Source organism: Adiantum capillus-veneris, chromosome 16, assembly GCF_014529385.1.
Source record: "Adiantum capillus-veneris isolate H3 chromosome 16, ASM1452938v2, whole genome shotgun sequence".
Taxonomy (NCBI): Eukaryota; Viridiplantae; Streptophyta; class Polypodiopsida; order Polypodiales; family Pteridaceae; genus Adiantum; species Adiantum capillus-veneris.
The window spans coordinates 121,094,732-121,119,672 of NC_140946.1; the positions used below are offsets into that span (position 1 = coordinate 121,094,732).

A 24,941-nucleotide genomic window follows, 5' to 3' on the forward strand; every position below is an offset into this window, starting at 1 on the left:
TCTTTTGGCTTTGACCTTACTGAAGCCATGTGGACCTACGAGCATGTACAAACATAGGATAAACCAACATGTAGAGCCAAGAAGGGCTAGACTCTCAAAGTTGTCTGTAACAAGTATGTAACATACATCTAGATTCAATATACAAGAGGAGCACACATTCAAATATTGGACTGGGACTCACGAAGATTTTTGAGATACATTAATCAGTTTGCAATAGGAGCTACCATGCTTTTCTTCTCTATTTATGAGATTGTTTTTGAAGTTTAGACATCTAGTTGGGTATATAGTCTTGGTATTTGGTACCCAGGACATTGATTGGGATTAAAGGGTCTACTTAAACACAAAATTGCTAACCTTTGTGCCTAGCCTTTGTGGACTTATACACACTGTAGGTGCAGGCAATCAATTTGAGCTCTTGTTCCATGATAGAATTTTGGGATCCTTTGAAACCAAAAGATCTATCAAGCAAGGATGCCCCCTAGCCCCTCCTCCCTTTTCCATTGGGACGCATTCCCTCTAGTAATGATTCTCAAAGTTGTTGTTGCACGGGGTGAAGTTCAAGGTTTAACTTTTCCTGGCAATGACTATCTCCTTGCCAAGATGTTTGCAAATGACTCCCTCCTCTTTTTGAAAGCCCGTCCTCAAGTATCCATTAAGGCTCTAGAGATTGCCATGGGGGATTCACCATGGAAAACTTATCGCACCACATAAGTGCAGGGGAGGGGGGTTTTTTAACAAGTTACATAATCGTATAAGTTAGGGGTAGGCCGCTAAAAAATTATCGCCCAAGATTAAAAGCAAGGGAGGGGGGTATCATATTTATGGGGGAAGGGGGGGGGGAGGGGGGACCTGACCCGGGTTGATTACTTGTGACGATTGTTCATTGGTGTGCACTAGAACTCGAATGAATTTTGCGGAGGCTTTTTATCAGGTCACACATCAAATTTTGCATCAAGCCGATCATAGATAAGGGCTGATATGGAGCAGGCCAAGGGTTGATTTACACCACCTTTGGATGGGTCAGAATTGGACGAGTAGCCAGAGTGCAGGCTGATCGGCACATAGTTTGAAAGTGAAACTAAGACATATTGAGGGTACACCTAGTTATCAATAGAAGTGGTTCCTTAGTACATTGCCAGTCACTATGCTACACACTCTTTGACTAGTTTTACTCAGTTTGATCATGTGAAACCTAAATTTTATATGTAAGATAGGGGTATGATAGTTTTATTCATTGATTGTCATATAAGCATAGAAAGGGGGGTCATATTCCCTAATATGAGTTGTGTATAGGGGTTTTATCAAAGTTGTCCGCTCGTAGGTGGCATCCCCTTTTGTATATAGAGTGAATCCCCCAGGGAGATTGCGCAAACATTTGTTGTGGATTTGAGTTCGAAGTGTAGTATTGAGAAGTCTAGAGTGACCTCCTTAAAATAAATGTCGGCTCATTTGACCATCAGTCTGGTCAGGGGAGATTGTGTCTAAAGGAAGGATATCGACACCTAGGTGCCCCCTTAGGGGTGGATGTTACACACAAGCAAAGGTTTGAGTGGATCCTAGAGAAGATCCAAAGAAAAATGAGAAGGTGAGCGTATATGTTGCTTCCCTTTCTGAGTCGAGTCAAAGCGATCAATTCATTTATGCTTCCTTATATTGCCTTCACCAACCTGCTCCTCAAAATAGCCAAATGTAAACCTGTTAAAAGATTCTTATGTAGGAACAACACTAAATCCTTGTAACCATGGTAATGGGCCAAGTGGGAAGTTATCGCTCGACCGGTGGTTCAAGGTGGCCTCAGAATTCTAAACCTTTCTATTCATGTTAAGGCCCTGTGTGCCAAGTTTGTGGTCTCAATCGCAAAACAAGGGCCAACCTTGAGCTATTATGACCAAGGATATGATAGACAAGGAAAAACTTTGCTCTAAAGGTGGTCAGTGAAAAGGGATCGAGGTTCACCACAAACTATTAGCCTCGACGTGGTCTACCTTGAGACTAGGTGGAATCACAAGAGAGCTGGTGCGAAATTGCAATAGAGAAACGTGACGGTACTAAAATGGGGTGAATTAACTAAATACTTCCAAAACTCCATCTGGCACTAGGCCCCTTGGCTATATAAAGCTGTTGGTGTAATTTTGAACCCTTATTGGAGAGATACACTTCTAGGATGGAAACAAAAAGTGCTAGAAATCCTCGGACCAATTGATTGCCCAACATCAACGCAATGGCACTGAGAAGCTACTTGTCAAGGGAGTTGTAAATGGCCTGGACAACATTCTAATGCCGATCTAAAAATCTACTTTTGAGTGGAGATCTTGGAAATGGCCCATGAGTAGCCATTTCTTAAAACCTCATACCAAGAGCATTTACCAAGCATTAATGCACAAGGCTGATTTTTTTCTCCCTTTGAACAAACAATGGAGGAAAAAATGGCTAGAAGCTCGATGGGATGAGGTCATGAAGAACATTTGTAATCCACAATTATGGACTCATTTTATGAAGGTATTTCTGTGGAAGGTGTTTTTGGGGGGGGGGGGGGGGGGGGGGGGTCGATAGGCGTCAAGATTCAGGCATGTGGTATCACGTCCAATTGATGTTCAGGGTGCAGATTGGCGAGCAAAGACCTCACCCACCTTTTCATGGAATGCCCAACAATTAGAGCCTAGCAGGAAAGGTGTGCAAATGGATACAAAGAACTTGAAAGATAGGGTTTTTCAAGAAGTGTCACTCCCTTGGTGGGAAACACTTTCAAAGTTGTGCAATTCTAATATGCACTCAAATTGTCAGATATTGTTTCTTCAATAATATCTGGGAGGCCAAGAACTATCGTCACTTTGATAGTAGCAACCTCTCTGTGGGTAGCTTCTTGGAGATTGTACAAGAAAGCAAGGAGATAATATATGTGATAGGTAAAAGGAAAAACTCGGATGAATGGCTTAGGGTGACCCTTTCCATTCAAGGACGAGCCTTATTGTTTAAAGGACTAGCCTTTTCTTAATAGTACCTTACTAGGTACTTCTAACTACGCTTTGATGTAGCCATTTTCTCCTCAAGGCTTGGCATTAGCTTGAGTTTGATTTGTGTATTTCTTGGTTTCATTCTAATACAATCACTCACAATTGTGAGTTTTGCAAAACAAAAGAAAGATTTACCATGGCTAAGATAGATTTCTTGCATCTGGTCTATATGTTTTTTTTTTTTTGCAAAACTCACATCATGAGTATGATATATTATCATCCCAAAAGAATTACACTTACTAGTCATGCTCGTGTGGAGCCATGACATCTTCCAACTTTACATCGGCTAAAAGGGGGGCCACCCGTGGCATAGGTAAAACACCAGACTGGCTAAGGATTAGATTCTTACCCACGCATTTCGGATATTACGGTAGACACAACCTTGTCCCACTCTTTAGAGTTCCTTTGTTTCTCAATGGCGATAATTTTTTCCTTGCTTCCTTGAATAATATCCTTGAACCTTGCTGTTTCAATGAAGTTCTCAAAAAGTGGGTAATTCCTAGCCTTCCAAACATGTTTAAAGTAGCAGAACCTAACAATTTGTGTACTGATAAGAAGTGGTTGTCTCATGATCACCTTCCAACAAAAGAAGATCATTTTTGTAGAACCCAATCTTCCATGTATTTTGAATCCACTTGCATATCTATTCTGATAGGCCATAGATCCTCGGACAGTCCTCAAAAAGGTGAGGGAGGTTCTTGCTTGCTGATCTGCATTGTAGGCATCTATCTAGACCAGTACCTCCAGCTAAGACCTTCACCCCAGTCGTCAAGGCATCCCAGATTACCTTCCATACAAAGACTTTCATACTAGACGGTCATTGTAGGCACCATATGTTCTTGACAATTGTCACACATCTTGCCTCCAGTCATTTCTTGCCCCATTTCTTGTTCATGATGGAGAACAAGAAATGAGGATATTTTATACCTCCTTGGTGTGTGGTCTACTAAAGACCATGAGGATGTTGTATACCTCCTTATTGTGTGGTCTACTAAAGTGTCTATCTATAGGCCACCACCATGATTTCCAATCAAAACTAGACTCGCAAGTTGGTAGGTAGCAACCGTCAAGCCGTTCTAAAACTCTATTTATTAGCAATCTTTGAGACCCATTGAGATTGAATTAGGAGGCTAGTTGGTACGATCCTTTCTAGTTACTACTATAGAATTCCCAAAATTTGCCCAGTCAATTGAGTCCTTTGTTAATCATCTTTATGGCCACCTCCCTCCAAGATGGGTTGAACAAGCCGTAACTAATTATCCTCTCCCCATTGGTAAGGCCTCACGCCTACTCTATTTTTAGCACTTCTAGCCAGCTCGCCAAGTAAGCCCCCCCAAGTCCTTCAAGTTAGCCACTTATTGACAGGACCGCGTAGTACTGGGCAAGTAACTTCTCTGTTAGCTCGAAGTCTAGCTTTTCCCACTAGACCTCTTGTGACTACAGTTTGGCATTGTCCATCATGGCCTTTTTCATAACAACCCAGGCTTGATCTTGCTTTGTGATTGCAACCACAAACTTGGCACACTTGGCCTCCGTGTAAGTATTAGGGTTTAGAATTCCAAGACTGTCTTGCCCCACCAGTCTTGCTATGTCCTTTCAGCTTGCCCACTGCCAAGGGAGCGAGTCTTTATTGTTGTTTTTCCAAAGGAATCTTTTCATCGGTTTCAATAACTCCTTTGAATTGCATTTGGCTATCTTAAGTAGCAAACCATTGAATGCTATACAAGGGAGCATAAACAAATTGATCACTTTCAATCTGCTCACAAAATGAAGGAGCACATACTCCCACCTACACATCTTGATCCTTATCTTATCCAACACCCATGAAAATATTTGCTTCCACCCCCAGAGGGGATCCCAAGTGCCTAAACATTGTCCGTTTTGACACAATCTCACCGGACCACATTGCCCAATTGAACGAGTCATCTTGTGAGAGAGAGATCAATATAAATTTTTCAATATTTCACTTCGATCCTGACTCAATGGCATATGTTTTTACAATCTCTAGAGCCTTTCTGAGCACCTCAGGGCAAGCTTTGAGTAAGAGTAGGGAATCATATGCAACAACTATGCCAGTAGTCGTTCGTTATCGAGGAGGGATAGCCCTTGAATATCCCCTTCTTGAAGCACTATCTTTGAGCATTGTCACCAGGTAATGAGATCGAATGGCAAACAAAAGGGGAGCTAGTGGGTAGCCTTGCTTAATTGATCTTTTTACCTCAAAAGCCCCCACAATCTGCTCATTAAACAAGTGCTCAAATCGGCTACAAGTACCCAATGTGCTAACCAATCGACACATCTATGGCCCAAAGCTCAGTGATTTCATTACCTCTTTGATAAAAGATCATGTGATCCTATCATACAATTTATTTAAATTCAATTGAAGTAATACACACTTTTGCTTAGTGAATGATGCAAACTCTATGCCTACCATTGCTACCACAATGTTGTTGTAGATATATCTTTCTTTTATAAATCCACATTGGTGAGAAGTGATGACCTTGTCAACAAGAGGTGCAATACTGAGAGCAACAATTTTGGTGATTATTTTGTATGCAACTACCATCATAGTTATAGGGAACCTGTGCTTCAACAAACTTGTTTATAGGATAGGTTTGATAAGGCCTCTTTTGACGCTCAGGTCGAGAGATCCATTGACTAGGGCTTGATTAGTCATTCGTGTGATTAGAGACTTCAGCTCCTTCCAAAATTCTTTGAAAAACTCCGTAGTCATTTTATCCCATCTAGGTGACTTCTATTTACCCAAAGCTTGCAACGTGTGAGAGAATTCCTCCTTGGAGAATGCCTTCTCCAATTTTTTGGCATCTAAATGTGATACCCTTTTTTTGACACTTCCCAGAATAGCTGCTCTGGCTCCATCCACTTTCAAGGATTGAGACTCAGGCTAGCAATTAATCTATTGTAAGTGGTTAAGCATCATATGAGCCATTTCATTCAGGTCCTTGCTCTCCTTTCCTTCCCTATCGGACAACGAGTGGACGATGCCCTGATTTCTCTTGACTTTGAGGGCCCTAAAGAAGTGAGATTGATTAGACTCCTCTGGTTGAAGGAAAGTCTCTCTAGAGAAAAATTTGGTCTTCTTCACCTCCTCGAGTTGTTGTTCAGCCAAATCACATTTTGCTGCAAGCCACCTTTTGTGCTCGGCTTTAGAAGCCAAACCTTCTTGTTTTTTGGACGTGGTTTACAGCTCTACTTCATCTGCTAGTTGCTTTAATTTCTCCTCACGGTAGTTTTTCCTTCTAGGGCATGCCATCTTGATTGCTTTTTGAATATTCTTTATGAAGATATCCCAAGCCTTAGGGCTTACCAGATCCACATATTTACACAGCTTTTATGACCAGGCTTCTGAAGAGAGGGTCTTTAAAAATATTCGCCCCTGTTGTTAGAAGCTTCTTCGATCCTTGAGGGCGGTGACCTTCTTCTTTGGTTTTCTAGAATTTCATGCTTAATGGTAAGTAAACTGATAGGCATTGTGAAGTTACCACCTTCATATCAAGTAATGGCTGTAGCCAATTGGCTTGGTGGGAACAATAGCATCTATCCAATCAAGATGTTGTGCTAGCATACTGCAGGTTGGTATACATGAATCCTAACGTGCTATTCCAAGGACCCACCTCCCACAAGTCCAACAAAGCCCACTTCTCAGACAAACTTCACCATTTGGATCTCTCTGATCTTGCAAGCATGCTTGAGGAGCATGTTCTATCTTTTCTCTTCTCCACCATATTGAAGTCTCCCATCAAAAGTAGTTCCCCTTTCATGTGCACGCCTTTAGGTGATCCCAGAGCTTTGCTTTTTCCTTTGCTACGCAAGACCATATATTTTGACAATGGTGATCTGTTGGTCCCCCGACTTAATATTTACTCCCAAAGCTCTCCCAGATGGATGATTGAGCACCATCTTAGGTTCAAGGTCCCAATCCACAACCGTCATTACACCACTGAAACCATCACCACCCTCTCCATAGAATACAAGTTTCTTCCCGAGTGCTTGTTTTTTTTTACTTGCGGCATCAAGGTGATGTTCTTGGATAGCCAGACAGTTTACTTCCTTTCCTTTTCTAACTTCCTCCTAGAAAAGAGAGCTCTTCTTCTGGGTCTTGAGCCCCGTAACGTTCCATGACTGGATAATCAGCTCCTCCATTACTGTGAGGATCTATTTAGAGATGTCAACTTATGGGAGGTTTTGTGCATATCCTACGATCAACAATAATCAATAGACTATAGTTTTGGTACATGTCAACTTTGCCAACCAGGACTCTATTTCTTAACTGCCTCGACTAACAATGAATTTGTTTGATCATGTTAGCATGCCATCCCCTTCAAATCAAACTGTGAAGCAACCAAATTATGTTGTCCAAAGGAGAAGTTTCTCGACCAAGGCCCCTCAACGGTTTTCATCCTTCATGTCATTGATAGAACCCATGATGTTCACATCTCTCTCTCTCTCTCTCTCTCTCTCTCTCAACCTTATCTTTAAATTTAATCTTTGATTTGTAAAAATTTACAAAAGTTAGTGTGATAGCATTCAAACATTGTTAATTTACCTTTAAGTCTTTAATTTGTAGGTTTTATAGTGTTTCAAAAAAAGGTTTATTTTGATCACTTCTCTCATTGCTTCGTGTCCATGAGATGGGTCACACACTTGTCTATATTTTACAAATCATTAGTTTATTGTAGCTGACAATTTATAAGTAGCCCTCATGATTTCATCACTTGTTTTTATTCTCTTTATTTCTTTCTTGCACTATGTGTACTATGTATGTACACTCGTATGATTGTTGAGTGCTCTCGTATATTCTCATGCTTGTTGATACCACTACAAGACATTGTGACACTAGAGTGCAAACAATTTGAAGTGCCCATGTAAGCATTTGTATAAATGTCAAGATCATATTGTCAATTTCAATGTCGATATCCATATCGTTTAATCCATATGGTTTATATCGATGTCCTTATTGACACATACATTGATGATCAAACCTGAAAATTGTTTTTGGCATGCTAAAGTCCTTAGCGTACTATGAGTGAAGGTCGTTCAAATTTCATAGATTGACGGGTGTCCCCAAGAATCTTAAAAGTCTTGCAATGAAAAGAAATTGTGGTCTTTTGAATGATATTTTCTAAAGCTCCATTCCCATTTATGGATTCAAAAGTGTATTCATAAGAGTTTGATCCTATGATGTAAAGTATTGGTAAAGAGTCTTTTGATTTAAGGAATTCATAAAGATTTAGTTTATGTTTATTAAATTTGTCTTTTTTATGAAAAATTAATAAAATATTTTATTATTTTAATTTTTTTCTACTTCCTTCTCATTTTATTTTGCTTCAAAACGTAGATGTGCATGTGCACCTTTCACATTATTTATGTGAGACCCTTCGTAATATACAAAATATTTGTGATTAATGCAAAGGGCCATGCGCGCACACACACACACACATATCTTTCTTAACCTCCAAAACCCAATATGACAATCCATAGAGCAACCACTTGTAAGAGTACCATCATATTGTTTCACATCAAGAGGGTGTACATCGCAAGATTAAAATTGTGGAGCTCAAAGAATGAATGCAGTAATAAGCATGAGAGAGAGAGAGAGATAAGCTTTACAAGTTATTTATGAGGCTCTCTTCACTCCGATAAAATATATGAATTTTATTTTTTCTTTTCATACACCCTATTATTTATTCCCATGATATCTTGCAATGAAATTGGAATCTTGTACATTAACTCATTGTCATGGGGGTGGGGATGGATATTAGGGCCATCATTGATTTTTAACAGGCACCCTTGTCCATCAATATTTAGAGATATTTTAAATTATTTTAGTGTATTTTTTAGATGGTGGGTCACGTTTTTCCTTCTTGAAAAGGGAAAATACCACAAAGCCCTTAATGCTTAAGTAAATTTCCTGCAGCAGAGATGGATACCTTGAAGTTCTAAAGGCCAGTGAGAGTGCATGTGAATTTGAGACCATAAACTTTTGAGCAAAAGAAGTCTTCTGACACCAAAATGTTCACCTTGAAGCAAGAGTTCTTCAAGGAAATACTGGCCTTTCAAAGTAGAACCAACGGATGTGAGACTCTTAAGGAGCTCATGGCCATGCCTTACAAGTGGGATAAGGGCCCTCCCTCAAAAAGTTTACTGTCATTTTGAACCATTTCAAAAGGAAAAAATCATGTGCATAACTAGAAGCTTTGTAGAAACAAACGTTAACATTCCACAACTTGTGGATACTAGCATTCAGGAGTCTGAATGAGGCCAAATTGAGTGCAATAGTGGAGCAATACAAATGATTCTAGAATAATCTTTATGATCTCATCGTACAATTTTATGGGAGGTTCCAAATGGCTTTGCAAGCAGAGGGAGCAGACTATGTGTATATATTGGATGATGATATGATACTTGAGAGGAAGATGTTGAAGCTACTTACTACAAAGAAATATGGCAATGCAGTTCTAGGGAGCATATGTAGGGTTCTTCCCTTCAAGAAAAAAGACTTCAGCTTTCCTAGCTAAATAGAGTATGGGCTCAAAGAGGATGGGCTTTACTTGTCCGACCCTACGTATGATATTACAATCCACCACATTATGCAAGTTGGTTTTCTTTCCTGCTCTGGGTTTCTTTCTGTTGATCATGTGAAGGTCCTCTTTATTGAGACCCCTTTCACATTTGTGACTGGCAAAGATCTCCATTTGAGGTATAGTATCTCTCTCTCTCTCTCTCTCTCTCTCTCTCTCTCTCTCTCTCTCTCTCTCTCTCTCTCTCTGGTTGGAGATTCCTTCTGTATTGATTTTTGACATGTGCAATTTGTAAATGTCTAGCTTTCAGCTACAAAAATACAAACACATTTTGTCATGATGATTAATCTTGTTAACAAGGATTCGTGGGGAGATGGTGAGCATCGGCTAGTGCAAATTGCCGAAAGTACATGATATTCAAGGATGTGGTCCATGGAGGTGAGGGATAACCAATGGTGGATGGAATTAAGGAGGGGGTATATAACACAATGGGTAGCAACACAAACACAAGAATGTGATGTACTCATGTATGCACACTCAATTGTAGAGGCAACAGCCTTGGCACCACTAATCGCGAGGTATTATTAGATGCCATGGAAAAAGGAATTTCTTATGGTATCACGAGCGGTGTATTTTCCATGTGAGGAGGCAATGAAGAAGGTGGGGTGGCATGTGACTGCTTGCAAAGAGAGGCGATTTTGAGTGTTCGCCCTTGAGGTGGGATCGATGTCCACGGTGTCTCTATTGCAGGAAATTTACTCAAGCATGAAGGGTTTGTTGGCTATTCACAATATAATACAATTTTATATTAAAACACAATAAAAATTCCATGTGATTGTAGGCACATATTTAAACTGAATGTCCCTCATCTCCACCTCAGTACTAGAAGCCACTCTAAGTTGCTCTTTAATGACAGGATTTTGGGTTCTTTTGAAGTCAAAAGATCAATCAAGCAAGGTTTCCTGCTCGCCCCACTTTTGTTTGCGATAGGCTTGCATTCGTTGGTGACCATGATGGAAGCTAGTTCCACAAAAGGGGAGATTCAAGGGCTCGCCTTGCCAAACAAGGACCAGCACTTGGCTAAGCTATTTGCAGACGATTCCCTGCTCTTCCTCAAAGCCTGCCTGCGAACTGTTTGAAGGGATTTGGAGATTGGTCAAATGTTTGCCCCAGCCTCTGGATCAAAATGCACTATTGGAAAATCTAGACTGATCTTGCTGTTTGAAAACGAAAAATCTAGGCTAATCTCATTGTCTGAAAATGACTCTTTTGATCTTGCTATGTGTTCTATAGAGATTGTATCTAAAGGGAAGATATTTAAGCACATGGGTGCACAGTTGGGGGTACATGTGACTCATAAGCAAACATTCCAATGGGTGATTGACAAGATCAAAAACAAGATGAGAAGATGTGATTATGTGTTGCTTCCCTTCTCGATCAGGGTAAAAGTGATCAATTTATTTATGATCCCGTACACAGCCTTCTCACCAACCCACTTCTTAAATTAGCCAAATGCAACTGGACGAAGTTCTTAGAATCGGTAAAAAGATTTCTATGGAAAAAAACACCAAAGACATGACACCTTGGCTGTGGGCAAGGTGAGAGATTGTTGCAAGGCTGGCGGAGCGAGGTGGTATTGGGATTCTCAACCCCTCTATTCATGCAGAGGCTCAATGTGCCAAGCTTTTTCACATCAATCATGATGCAGGACCAAGCATGGGTCTTCATGGTAGAGAACTTGATTAACAAGTAAAATATGAGTTCTAGGGGTGGCCAATGGAAAAATGTAGAGGTTTACAACAAGCTTCTCACCCCTCACTGGTCCAAATTAATATTGGGGGCACAACAGGTGAGATCGTTCATAAGCTTAATAGAGCATCAGAGGCGCTGGAATGGGGAGAGGTGACAAGATACTTTCACAACTCCATCTCTTATTGGTCCTTGTGGCTATCAAAGGTGGGTTGTATACAGCTCAGCATGTTCTCAAGAGAGGTAGCTAGGAATGTCAACAATAAAGGGCTCAGTCATCTTGGCCACATGTGGGATAACAAGAACAAGATCTAGAAAGATGATGACCTCCTTACCACCCAATTTATTCTAAATGAAATCAAAATACTTCTGATCATCAGAGTTTTTGGCTGATCTGGATAGGTATTGTTTGCGGGTGTGTGAGTCTGCATTCAAATGGAAGGCCTGACAGTGGCCCAAGAATAGACCGCTAGGTAAACTAAAGACCAAAGATGTTTACCATTGTCTCTTTGCCTTGTCAGAATGGTTATATCCCCTTAATAGACTCTTGGGTAAGCAATGGTCAGAAGCAAGGTGGATGGTGGTTACTAACAACATTAGGAGCCCAGAGTGGCCTCTGTTGATGAAGTTCTTTCTTTGGAAAGTGTTATGGGGGTACTTTATCGATAGGAGTGAAGATCTCAGCCAGAGGGATTGGAGTCGATAGGTGTTCTGGCTACAAAGTGGTGGATTGAGGACCTTGTGCATCTCTTCAAGGAGTGCTTGGCTATATGTGGGCTCATAGGGAAGACGTACAAATGGATTCAAAAGACCTTGAAGACTGGGTTCTACAAGAAATACCTAATCCTTGGTGGTACATGGTTGAAAACCCGTGTTGCTGATTTGTACGCAAACTTCCGACCACCGCCCAACCGGCCAACCGACCGGTCGTTTTCCGACCACTTGCCGGCCGCCGGCCGGCCATAATATTTCGGCAAAAAGAATATTCCGGTGGCCGTGAACATTTTGGTTTCCGACGAATGATTTTATTTTCTAGCGAGTTATTTTTCTTCATGCATGATGGCTTCTCCTCATAGTGGGGGCCTTACAAATGTGCATTTTTACCACAAAAAATTACAAGGGGTAAATCAAGCTCCATACTTAACAATCTCCCACTTGGAGACTGATCTCCAAACCAAACCTGTGACTGCTTTCCATCTTGGCTTCTTATCCTTGAATGTCGATTGAAGATGAGAAAAAGCTCAACTTCTCCTTGTTTGACCACCTTTGTAAACATGTCTGCAGGATTCTCACTTGTATGCACCTTTGCTAGCTTTAGCTATCCCTCTTCCAAAAGAGTGCGTATAAAGTGATATCTCACCTCAATGTGCTTTTTCCTTGAATTAAAGGCTGAGTTCTTTGCAAGATGGATAGCGCTTTGGCTATCACTGTACAAGACACAATTGTCTTCTTTGAATCCAAGCTCTTCTAAGAATTTGTGAAGCCACATAATTTCTTTGCTTGCCTCCGTCATTGCTACATACTCTGCTTCCGTGGTAGAAAGTGGGACCACTTTCTATAGCTTTGAAGCCCAGCTTATTGTTGTGCCTCCAACCGTGAAGACATAGCCAGTAGTGCTCCTTCAAGTATCTTTGTCACCTGCCATATCTGCATGTGCATACCCTTCTAGAAAAATATCAGTTCCTCCAAAATACAAAGCATTTGTTGTCGTCCCTTTTAGATACCTAAGTATCCACTTCACAGCTTGCCAGTGTTCTTTACCTGGGTTGTCCATTAACCTACTCACAACTCCCACTGCATGTGCAATATCTGGCCTTGTCCAGACCATAGCATACATTAGAGAACCTACCACTGTAGCATATGGAACTTGAGACATATAGGCTATCTCGTCTTGTGTCTTTGGACACATATCCTTCGTTAGTTTTAAGTGACCAGCCAAAGGTGTAGAAACAGGTTATGCATTTTGCATTGCAAACCTTTCTAGTACCTTCTTGATGTAATCCTCTTGAGATAGCTTTATTGTCTTCTTCGTCCTGTCCCTTGATATTTTCATACCAAGTATCCTCTTTGCAGCACCTAAATCTTTCATTGAAAAAGATTTAGACAGCTCCTCTTTTAGGTCTTTGATGTCGTACATGTTAGCACTTGCAATCAGCTTGTCATCAACATACAACATCAGGATGATGAACTTCCCATCTCCCAAAATCTTCGTGTAGATGCAATGATCTGAGTTGCATCTTCTAAATCCATGATCTAACATCCATCAATTGAACTTCAAGTACCATTGTCTTGATGCTTGCTTTAATCCATACAAGCTTTTCTTTAATCTGCAAACCATTTTCTCCTTACCTTTTACTTCATACCCCTTTGGTTGAAGCATGTAAATTTCCTCCTCTAAGTCACCGTGAGGAAATGCCATATTTACATCCATTTGCTCAAGATTTAGATCATGAGAAGCCACAAGGCTTAAGACAAGCCTAATTGAGTTCATTTTTACAACAGAAGAAAATATTTCATTGAAGTCGATACCTTTCTTTTCAGAAAACCCTTTTACCACAAGCCTAGACTTGTACCTTTTCTTCCCACCATCTTCTTACTTTAGCTTGTACACCCATTTTTTTTGAAGTGCCAACCAGCTCCAATGTTTGGTTGTGATGTAGTGAGTCCATCTCCACTTGCATGCTTTTTGTCCATTCTCCTTTGGATTCGTGTTGCATAGCTTCTTTGTATGATTCCGTCTCTCCAGAATCTGAGATCAAGAGATGGTTGAAGGAAGGAACATGTTACCATATACATGTGGTAGTGATGTTTGTGAACACACTAGGACCGCCGGGGCATTTTTTCCCTCTTTAGGAGGTTTTTTCCCCCGTGCATTGTATATACGCCCATCACTCTAGGGATATCTAGCTTTCCATTGCACAGTAAGTAACACACTCTCTATTGTGTGCCTTGAGCTTCCTTGGTCTTCTCCAAGCTGTGTGTGTTTCTCTGCAACCCTAATTCCAATAATTGGTATCAGAGCAGGTCACGTCCTCCCGGGCTTAGTCGCCAACTGCTCCAGCACACGCCTGCTCACTTTCTCCAATTTCAGTGAGCTTTGGCAAGCGTTCGCAGGTCAACAAATATTTTGGGTAAGCTTGAAGAGCTAGATCTGCTCAGAATTTTGATTTGGGCTCATTTCGGCCTCCGTTTCCACTACAGGCAGTACTGCACAGGCTATTTCGTCATTTTGTGCAAAATTTTTGTCAGTGCTGTTTTCTGTATCACAGGTGCCTTATAGTCTTCTACGGTGTGTGCTATATAGCACAGGTTGTTCCCGCTCCGTTTCTCCTATTTTTGGGCAGTTTTCACATCAGGTGCAGCATTTGCCATGGCTGACAACAACAACACAGATGTGTTCAAGATGTTTGCTGTTGAGGATAGGTTGGATGGGGACAAATACCCTATGTGGGCTTATATGATGCAACATGTTCTTGTGTCAAAGGGTGTCTGGAACATTGTGCAGGGCATTGATGTACATCCTAGTTCTGAGGATGTAGGCGATGTTGAGGATGTTGCAGGTCTTGCTGCAAGGATTGCAGCTATTAGAGTTGTTTTGCCTACGACAGAACAAGCTCGTTGGGATGTTAAGGATGCGCAGGCTCATGCATTGATTGCGTTGTCTGTGAAGCAAAATCTCCAAAACAGGCTTGGGATATTCTAGCAGGTCTTTATGCAAGCCGCAATAGGCTAAAATTGCTTTGCTGCGTAAAGAGCTGGAGTCGAAGATTATGCATGAGGAAGATGATTTGGACACTTTCCTTGCTAGTGTCAAGGATATCAATGAGAAACTTATTTCTGCAGGTGAAGTCATTTCAGACAGTTCCCTTGTGCAGACTATTCTTGATGCCTTACCAGATTCCTACCAGACTTTTGCTAGTACTTGGAGACTCATGACCCAAGGAAATCCTGAAGTTGTCAAGTTTGATGCATTATGCACATTGCTGTTGCAAGAGTCACTTTCTAGAAAAAACAGGACTAGGCAGCGTGCAGTTGAACATGCTTTTATTGCTTCTCAAAGAAAGGGTGGTAACATTAATGCAGCCACTTCTTATGGTTCTGCTGCGGGTGGCAAAAATTCTGTTCCTAATGCATCTGTTGGCAGCACTTTGTCTGGCAATTCTGGTGATAAGGGAAAAAAGAAGATGCGTTGCCATTATTGTAAAGCCAATGATCACTTGATCAAGTCGTGTCCTAAGTTGAAGGCCAAAGAGGTTAAGAAGAAAGAGGGTGGTTCCACTGCAAATGCTAGTTCCACTACAAATGCAGCCATTGTTGAGTCTTCTGTGAAAGGAGACTATGTTGCTGATGTTGATGCAGAATGGGCTTTTACCGCAGAGTGCACTTATAATCCTGTTGTCCATGATGCATGCTTGTCAGTTGCTGCAGATTCACATGTGTGGTATTTCGACAGTGGTGCTACAAAGCACATTACCTCACATCATGAATTGTTTACCTCTCTCGAGTCTGTCCCTCATGGGAATTTAGTCACTTGTGCCAACAACGCCTCTTATCCAGTTTAGGGAGTTGGAAAGATTGTGCTCACTGCTGCTAATGGCAGTTCCTTTACACTTGTTGATGCAATTTATGTACCTGGGATCAAGAAGAATCTCTTGTCTGTATCCGCACTTGCTAAACTTGGACTTGTAGTCAAATTTGTGGATGATAGATGTACAGTTCATGATCTCAGTTTTGGTGATGAAATTGTTGCATCTGGGCTTTTGTGCCGTGGGCTGTATAAGCTCACTTTGTATGACAAGTGTGGACAAAATTTTGCAAATGTTGTTGCAGATTCAAGGGCTATTTCAGATGCAAAACTTTGGCATGCACGTTTTGGTCATCTGAATTTTGCCAGTTTGCTGCGTTTGCAGAAATTTGATATGGTTGCTTCTTTGCCACCTCTTGAAGCACCTGTCAAACATGTTTGTGAAGGCTGTATTTTGGGTAAGATGCAGCATTCTAAGTTTCCAAAGGGTGGTTCAGTTCGGGCCACATGCAGGTTGCAGCTTGTGCATAGTGATGTTTGTGGGTCCATGCAAACTCCGTCCTTCGGCAATTACCTGTACTTCGTGACTTTCATTGATGATTACTCTAGGCATGCATGGGTATTTCCGCTTAAAGCGAAGTCCGAAGTTTTTATGTGCTTCAAACAATTTCTAGCTATGGCTGAAAATGTCTCGAAATGTACTATGGGCACCCTCCGTTCCGATCGAGGGGGGGAGTATATGTCTCATGAATTTAATGCATTTCTGGCTAGTCGTGGGATAAAACACCAATATGGATTGGTTCTGTAGGTTTTTTTAGCATAATATCATCGAATTTTAGCCTTTGTTGTGTGTTAAGTAGTAGAATGCTCTTGTAATACATATTGTTTGGCTACAGTAGTATTTTTATGGTTGGTATAGTGTGTGTATGCAGCTGGTGGTGTTGGATATTTAGGTCTTGTGTGATGTCAACACGAATATGGGAGGAAATATTAGATAGTGTTGTAGATGTCGAAGGTGAATTGGTGGCTAGTGAGTCAGTGTTAAGGTTGTCTTTTAGTATTGTGGTTTTGTTATATTTGGATTCATTTGTATCGATGGTAGGTTTATTTTGATTGTATACATCTTTCCATGTGAGTCCATCTGTTAGATGTTGAGTTTCATTATTTATCCATGGTAGAAATAAAAGACATTGTTCTCTACACTAATTATCTGGATTTTTTGCGGCATTATATTTGACATATCGTATAATTGTTGGTTTGGTACGTTTTTTGTATGTGTTGCTTGTTGTATTGTATGTTGAGGCAAATTCTACCAATAATATGGCATTGAGTTAGGGAGGACGTGTACAGTATTTGTATATACCTATGTCTCGTAAAAGATTTCTGTGCTAGTCGGGTCTATGTTTTGTAGGAGGTGTTTTCGGTGAGAAGCATTGTTCTCTCGTGGGGAGGGTTTGTGTTTATGAACATAAATTCTCAAGTTGCGTTGTAGAGAGATAGGGAAAGTGCAATATATACTGCTTATTGTGAGCTTATTTGCTGTGTGTTTAGTATTGTGTTTCCTATTTTTTGAAGTCTATCGAATGTAGTTGCATTGTTTTCAATGCAAGAGTCAAATTGTTCTTTGATTGCTTTGATGAGTGTGTTATCAAATTTTGTTATATATGAGGTGCAATAGGTAGCTGCTCCGTGTGCATTTAAAATGTATTGTATATCTGAATTCGCATCCCATAGATTTGAAATGGTTGGATTGAAGTTATTTGTGTAAATATCTTTGATATTTCTTTTCAGCAAAAGTGTTGGTCATGAGATTGTGGATGATATAGCTTTGATGTAATCGTCAAATCGAAGGTCCATAGATAGGAGCCACTGTTCGAATGTAATATTTGCTTTATAATCTAGTAATAGTAGATTATCTTTGATTTGTTTGTGTTTCTTTCTTTTGTATTAGATATTGTTATCTGGAGAACGACGGGGTTCTAAAATCATAATAAAATGCATCGGGTAGTGAGGAAAGTCAAAGCGGCATCCATTGCGTTTTCTGAAGCAAGTCTTCCTATGCTTGTGTGTTTGAATTTCTTGTAAATCTACAGGAAGGAGCATGGAGTCAGTTGTTATGTACTTATCAATGAAATCCACAACATCTTCGTTGGGATCTTTCCCGTAGATAGGAGCATTTTCTATCCATAGGAGCCCATGATCATGTTGGCTACCTCGGCTCTGAAACTCCGTTACAAAAAATTAATCTTTGAGTTTTCCTAATATGGTTATATCCTTGGTTAGCAATTTCTTCATCCCGTTAAATCGGTTCAAGTAAAAGCGGGCTAATGTTACAGGGTTGGCTCGGACCAAATCTCGTATGTATGATGCTTCTGTCTGTGTGCTTGCACGCATGATGGGGTTGAGCTTAGTAAGTGCTCTAATAAAGGGCTTCCAATGTTTCTCAGTCGCCGCAGAAAATGTGATGAAGAATGTTGGTGTTCCAAGTTGTCTAATCATAGCGAAGGCGTTTCTTTTTTTGTTTCTCTTTGTAGTCATGTGATATTTGCAATGCCTCAAAGTCATGATATCCAAGTTGGGAAGACAAGACCTTCTCAATGTTAGTATCTCCAACAACCTGTGCGGCCACTAGTGTATTGTGGTTTAGCTTGCCTTTGCGCATATGGATCCAAATGGATTCCAGGATTTTTTGAGTCATTACTTTGATTGTTTTGAAAAAAAGATTCTCTAAATTTAGTGAGAACCTTCTATCACTATGCATAAGCTCCCATTGAGCCACGTGTTGATATTTATGCTTAGCAAGTGTATGGTATTTACGGGGCTCACCATAGAAAATAGTAGGGAAACTAAGTTCCTCACATATTCATCTTTGAAGATACTCAAAGGATTATTTCCCTCAGCAGGAGCTACAAAGAAGATTTTTTCATTGTGATCTACTACTTGTTGTGATGACTCAATTCCATGGAGCATGACATCTGTAGCTAGATCATCTTCTTCTGATGGTTGATTGTCGTCGGCAAAATCATCAGGCAAAGGACAATGAAGACTATGGAAATGGCTTACCCACTCGCTGTTCAGAGTAATTTTTGTTCTTGTATAAAGATGTTTGCAATAGTTGAGTAGTGGCTTTCATTGTAAGCAATGGTTGAACGACCCCGGAAAGGTAGCAATGATTGTATTGGTAGACGACACTTAATACCCACTAGTATCAAGGCTTCATCATGAATAAACCTTGGCAATATTTGTTGTGTTTTTCCCAAGGATGCCAAAACATTAACAACACTACCTCGCAGCCCAAATTGACCATTGTATGTAAGCTCCCTAATTTTGGTGAAAGGTAGCCCAGGACTTACAAGGCGGCTTTCTAAATGATTTAGCTTCTCTACTGTAGCCAAGGGGAGGTTAAATCCTATGGAATTCAATTGGGTGAGCAGTGCACCATGTTCTTGCCTTCTACGACCGCGTAAAGTGCAAACATAGTTTTTGTGTATCTCATTGTTTCTAGACCTCCCAAGTGCTGACCTACTCCCTATTCGAGCTAATTGTGAAAAAAACATTAAATGTCCACATTTATAACATTGATATATAGGAACATTGTTTACTGTTTTTATGTACTGTTGTATAGATTTTTTTGGTGAGGAAGCTTGTTCAATGTTTATGTTGGACGGAGCTGTGGGATGTATTTTTTTTAAGTTTTTTAATTTTTGATGTTATTGCACCTATTTTTCGGATGGTTCTATCACCTAAGTAAGAAAATTGTCTCGCGATGGAGATAAGGAGTTCATTCGATTGCTGGAGAATCAAAGCTGTCAATGACTCTCTCATTTTTGTCCCAGGTACGAGGCTTGTGTTTGTGTGAGGATAGGTTATCCCCCAAGTAAAAAAATAGTTTACCACTTCTATCAACAATGATGATTTTGTGAAATGTCGTTGGATCGGCTCCACTATTGAATGTTGTGTTTTTTAGTGAAGCTATTGGCACACCATAAATATAGACATCACATGCAATACTAAATCTAAAGGAGAACACATGGATAATATCAAGCGTAATAATAATAGATGATGTGTGGCTATTTAATACTTGCGTCAAAATGGAGGAATCATGTCTACTGGAAGCCAAATGCGCTAGAGAAGGTGTGATCATTGGTGTTTGCTCCAATGGTACTCTCACTGCCTCTATCATGATGTTGGTGATTTTTTGTAATGACGAGCGTGACTTTATTATTTTATTCAGCACGAGAAAAACATTATTATTCCATGGGTGATTAGCAATGAAATCACTATCAATATCATTTTGAATGAGTTGTTAAAAAGATGCATTATGGTTGGTTGAGGAAGCCATTTACATGCATTTTTTTCTCCCCTTACGCTATGGGGAAGGAAGATAAGTAAATTAAACACGCACACACTGAGAGAGAGAGAGAGAGAGAGAGAGAGAGAGATGGGAATTGACAAGATGAGCAATGGATGAAAGCAATATAATACAAAGGGTTTTCTTCGGCGTGGAGGTGATGGAGCTTCAATGTTGTAGAGGAGCACTACTTTGTCTCTTCGACAAAAGATGTGATGAGGCCTAATTTGTTGACGGTGAATTGGCCAGTACGAACAAGGGAGGCTAGTAGCTCACGTGCATCCAGCACATCAGAAGCATATAAGTCAACAAAGTTTTTGTCAAGGTGCAATACTTTGTCGACTATGTCACCTGCTAAGGAAACATCAATTGGGGAAGCTTTGTTGGCCAAAATCTTTCCTTCAATCTTGGGCACCAAAACAATAGTTGTAGATTTTGAGCAAATAGAGCAAAAGTCCACCTCTTGTTGGTGGTGAATCTTAGTAGATTTGCATTGACCGCAAAAACATTCCACCAAAATTGAGTTCACATTCACAAAGTGTAGTGTGCCAGTTACCTATGTATAGGCACCTGACGAGTTAGAGCTTTCTTGAGTTATTGTTGTGAAAAAGGAAAAGCAAGATCAATACTTACTTCTTGATTGTGACCAACATCAAGAATATGGGCCTTATATGCTTCCTCCAAACGGTGCTTGAGACGAGGACTTTTGACGTGTGCTAGGATAGTAATATCCAAGACTGAGAGTGTATTGCTTCGACCTGTGAAGGAACCTATGTTTCGTGCAACAAACATAGGATGCACATCGGTCTCCAGAGCACGAAAAATAGCGTGGTAATCATCTTTACGTGCATTCACAAAGCTAAGCTGTGATGGCAAGAGAGGGAAAATATTAGAAATCTGCAAATCTATAGAAGGGCGAAGATAAGTAAGCCTTACAGTGGCATGGTCCTCAGTTGCTGGCTCATCTGCAACAACAACATCACCTTGGGAAAGACCAACTTTTGAAGTGCTAGCATGGCCCTGTATAACAACAAAAGCTACAGTTCCAAAGTGTGTATGGGTGCCTTGTGCATGCAAGGACTGTGCCTCATCCAAAAATTGATGCACTTTACTCTCTGGGTAGAAACTAAGGCTGACTACAAAAGGCTTTGTCTTTTCTACAACCGTGGAAGCATTGAAAAATAGTACATAAGGAGATGTGCAACCATCTCACTTAGTTTTTTTTTACAGTTACATTCTCAATGTGGACAAAGTCTCCTATAGTAAGGGTGTCAATGAATTGCTCAATAAATTGATCGCTAACAGCACAAGTGATGGTGTCAGTGTTGAGTGGATCAACTAGGTCTGCCTTAAGGTAACGCATATACTTAGCGACTTCTGGGCTTTGTTTGTAGGTTCCATATCGGTTAAGTATGCACCCCTCGAATGTGAAATGAGTGCAAGTTTCAGTGATGTCAACAATGCGCAACAGAGGGATCTTAGTGGGAATATAAGGCACAAGAGAAGATGAACCAGCAGGAATTACATTCTCATGGCAACACTCAGTAGCATTATGTGCTTCTAGTTTGGCACCCTCCACAACGCTCTCTTTTTTTGCAGCTACAGGTGGTGGTCCCCCCAGTAAAGGTTTGGTTTCCACAACAAAAAACAAAACTCGTAAGGGTTGGATACAAGAGTAGAATATCTGTGTGGTGCAAGCAAGCCTTACTTAATTCCGTTGTCACCTCGCACGTCTTGAAAAGTGTACGTGCTATTGCACCACTTTGTTCCACACGCTTGAGGGATTTGGGCCCAACGCCAAGAGAAGAAGAAACATCAACCTTGGGTAGGCTCGAAGCGCTCCTTGTGCGGAGTGGAGACGCACGATCAAGAACGAGGACACTATCGGGTCCCAAAAATGATGCAGTTGTATCACGGTGCACTATCTTGTGTAACTCTGTAAAAACAAAAAGAAAAGTCACATTATTTCCAAGCATATATCAAGCATTTTCTATAAGTTAGCAAGCTATTGAGTCAACATTTCCAAACTCCATCGAGAGAACATCACTAGATTTATCGCACATGGGTTCGACATTGTCATCATAGCCATCATAATGTCCATCGAGTGGATATCGCGAGGAGGAAGAGGCACCCATATTAAGAGAGTATGGTAAATAATTTTCACACAATTATTACTTGATGTGTTCAAAAGAAGCAAAGGGTAAAGAACATCCTTTAGCTAAAGGATAAATAAGTTCATAGAAACAATACTTCACACAGCCACAAGCATCTTAGGATCACTACGGGAGAGGGATGTTTTTGAACTAATTTTTGAAGCAGTGAGACCACTTATATACTACAAGCTCCCTTGCCTTTCTCAACGGTTAACTATGTCTTAAAGCTAACCTACTATCACATCTATTAAATGGATTTGACAGATAAATGGATTTGACACATTTAGACACATGCAAAAGGTGACATCAAATTCAAAGGGATTAATGAGCTAGTGGACAAGTGTGTATTGGTGGTCTAGGGTTCCCACCTTGCTCATGTGTTGAACACCATAGAAATAGCGAATGAACGAGCCTAAAATTTTCTCTTGACAAACTCAGTGAAAAGAAATTTGTATGCTCGAGAAAACGATTTTTCAAGAGCACTTGGAGGGAAAAGGATTTCCAAAAACCAGTGCTCATGGTAAATTGTGTCTCGTCTTAATAGTGTGCCGGTTTCAATTTCAAAAATGCTGCTCGAGGGCACGATAGTGTTTGGGAAAAAGGAGAAACGCTGCCCTAGAATAGACAAAAAATAGTGTTGAAATTTTAAAAAGTAGCCTAATTTTTTGAAATTCCTCTCTAGTGTTCGGGAAAAATGTGTCTCGTCTTAATGTCGTGCCGTTTTCCATTTAAAAAGTGCCGATTGAGGGCACGGCAAAAGGAGAAATGCCGCCCCAAAATAGACAAAAATAGTCTAAAATTTTTAAAAAATAGCCTAATTTTTTAATGTTTCCTCTTGAAACATTTTTGTACCATAGCCTGTGTGTGTGTGTGTGTGATGTGATCGACAATTCAAGGGTTTGCCATCGTCTACAGGAGGAACTTAAAACACACGCCATTCTCATGAAGCAGAGAGCTCGCAAGATGGCAGTAGGCAGGAGCCTCAACATTGCCGAGCAGTATTCGGGGAAAATGTGCCTCGGCTTAACACCATACCATTTTGAATGTCAAAAATGCCGAGAATTTTTTAAAAGCATGCTAATTTTTTGATGGGTTTTACACTATTTTTCTCTCTTTTGGGGTTGAGAGCATTTTCGAAATTGAAAATGGTATGGTATTAGGTCGAGACACATTTCTCCCTAACAAAAATTTTCAAGAGGAAATTTTGGAAAATTAGGCCCTATTTTTTGTGTTTTTACACTATTTTTCTCTTTTGAGGTTGACAACATTTTCGAAATCGAAAACGGCATGCTATTCAGTTGAGACACAATTTTCCCTAACACTGCCTGTAGCGAAACACTTTCTCTCTTTTGAGGTTGACAGCATTTTCGAAATCGAAAACGGCATGTAGTGTTCGGGAAAAAACATTTTCCCAAACATACAAAATGCCTTTCCTTATTTTTGCCAAGAGGAAAATTTAGAAAATTAGGTTACTTTTTCAGGGTTTTACACAATTTTTCTCTATTTTGGGGCGGAATTTCTCCTTTTCCCCTTGCGCTCAATCGGCATTTTGGAAATTGAAGACGGCAAGATATTAAGCTGAGAAACATTTTTCTGGAACACTGACGGCATGGTATTAATTTGAGACACATTTTTGCCTAACACTGCCTGCAGCAAAACGTTTGAGATTGACAGCATTTTAGAAACACTTTCTCTCTTTTGAGGTTGACAGCATTTTCAAAATAAAAAACGGCATGGTATTAAGTTAAGACGCATTTTTGCCTAACATTGCCTCCAGCGAAACGTGTGAAGTTGACAGCATTTTAGAAATCAAAAACGGCATAGTATTTGCAGCAAAACAGTACACGTAAGTTCTCGCTCTCTCTCTCTCTCTCTGCCACAATTAGAGTGTACACTGTATTGAATGCAGGTCGACAACTCAGCTGCAAGACGTCTCAACTGCAACTACAACATACGTGTGATGTTCTCTCTCTCTCTCTCTCTCTCTCTCTCTCTCTCTCTCTCTCTCTCAATGACACAGATGTGCTGAACACAGTACTGGACAGCTTGCGATGGAAGATTTTACAAATGTCCACGTGGACGGTATGCGTTAAAGAACGCCTAACTTGACCCAATACTAGGGCCTTCCTTTAGCTGGCCAAAAAAGGACTCCACAATTTCGTTAAAATGAAATTCATTTCAAAACATCTCCAATGTGTAAGTAATGTGTAAGTGAAGGATGACTCTAGGAAACGAAAAGCTTTACCAAAACGAAAAGGCAAAAGACTTTGCATGTCTATCTAAGAAGGTGAGAAGGCACTAAAGCATGCTAAGTTAAGTTAACAAGAGATGAGGGAGAGTAAGTTTTTTTTTTTTTTTTGGCAAAACTCACAATTGTGAGTGAATTATATTGATCAACCTAAAAAATTACAAGGTCTTGCCATGCTCGTGTTGAGCCATGACATCATACAGGGACCAAAATCACAACTGCTGTCAGGGCAGCAAAGTCCATTGCCATGTTCTTCTGATATCTTTTAATTATCGATGGCTAGTATTTTCCCTCGTCCTAGGCATGCCAACTGCTAACAAAAAGGCACAAGTAATCCTAGCCCAATCCTCTAAGTGTTG

The 24,941-nt window shown here is 40.4% G+C and overlaps 1 pseudogene; it reads left to right on the forward strand.

The window, feature by feature from the left end:
• The first annotated feature begins 4,996 nt into the window (after window positions 1–4,996).
• On the forward strand, window positions 4,997–10,378 carry LOC147439756 (uncharacterized; annotated as a pseudogene).
• Window positions 10,379–24,941: the final 14,563 nt, after the last annotated feature.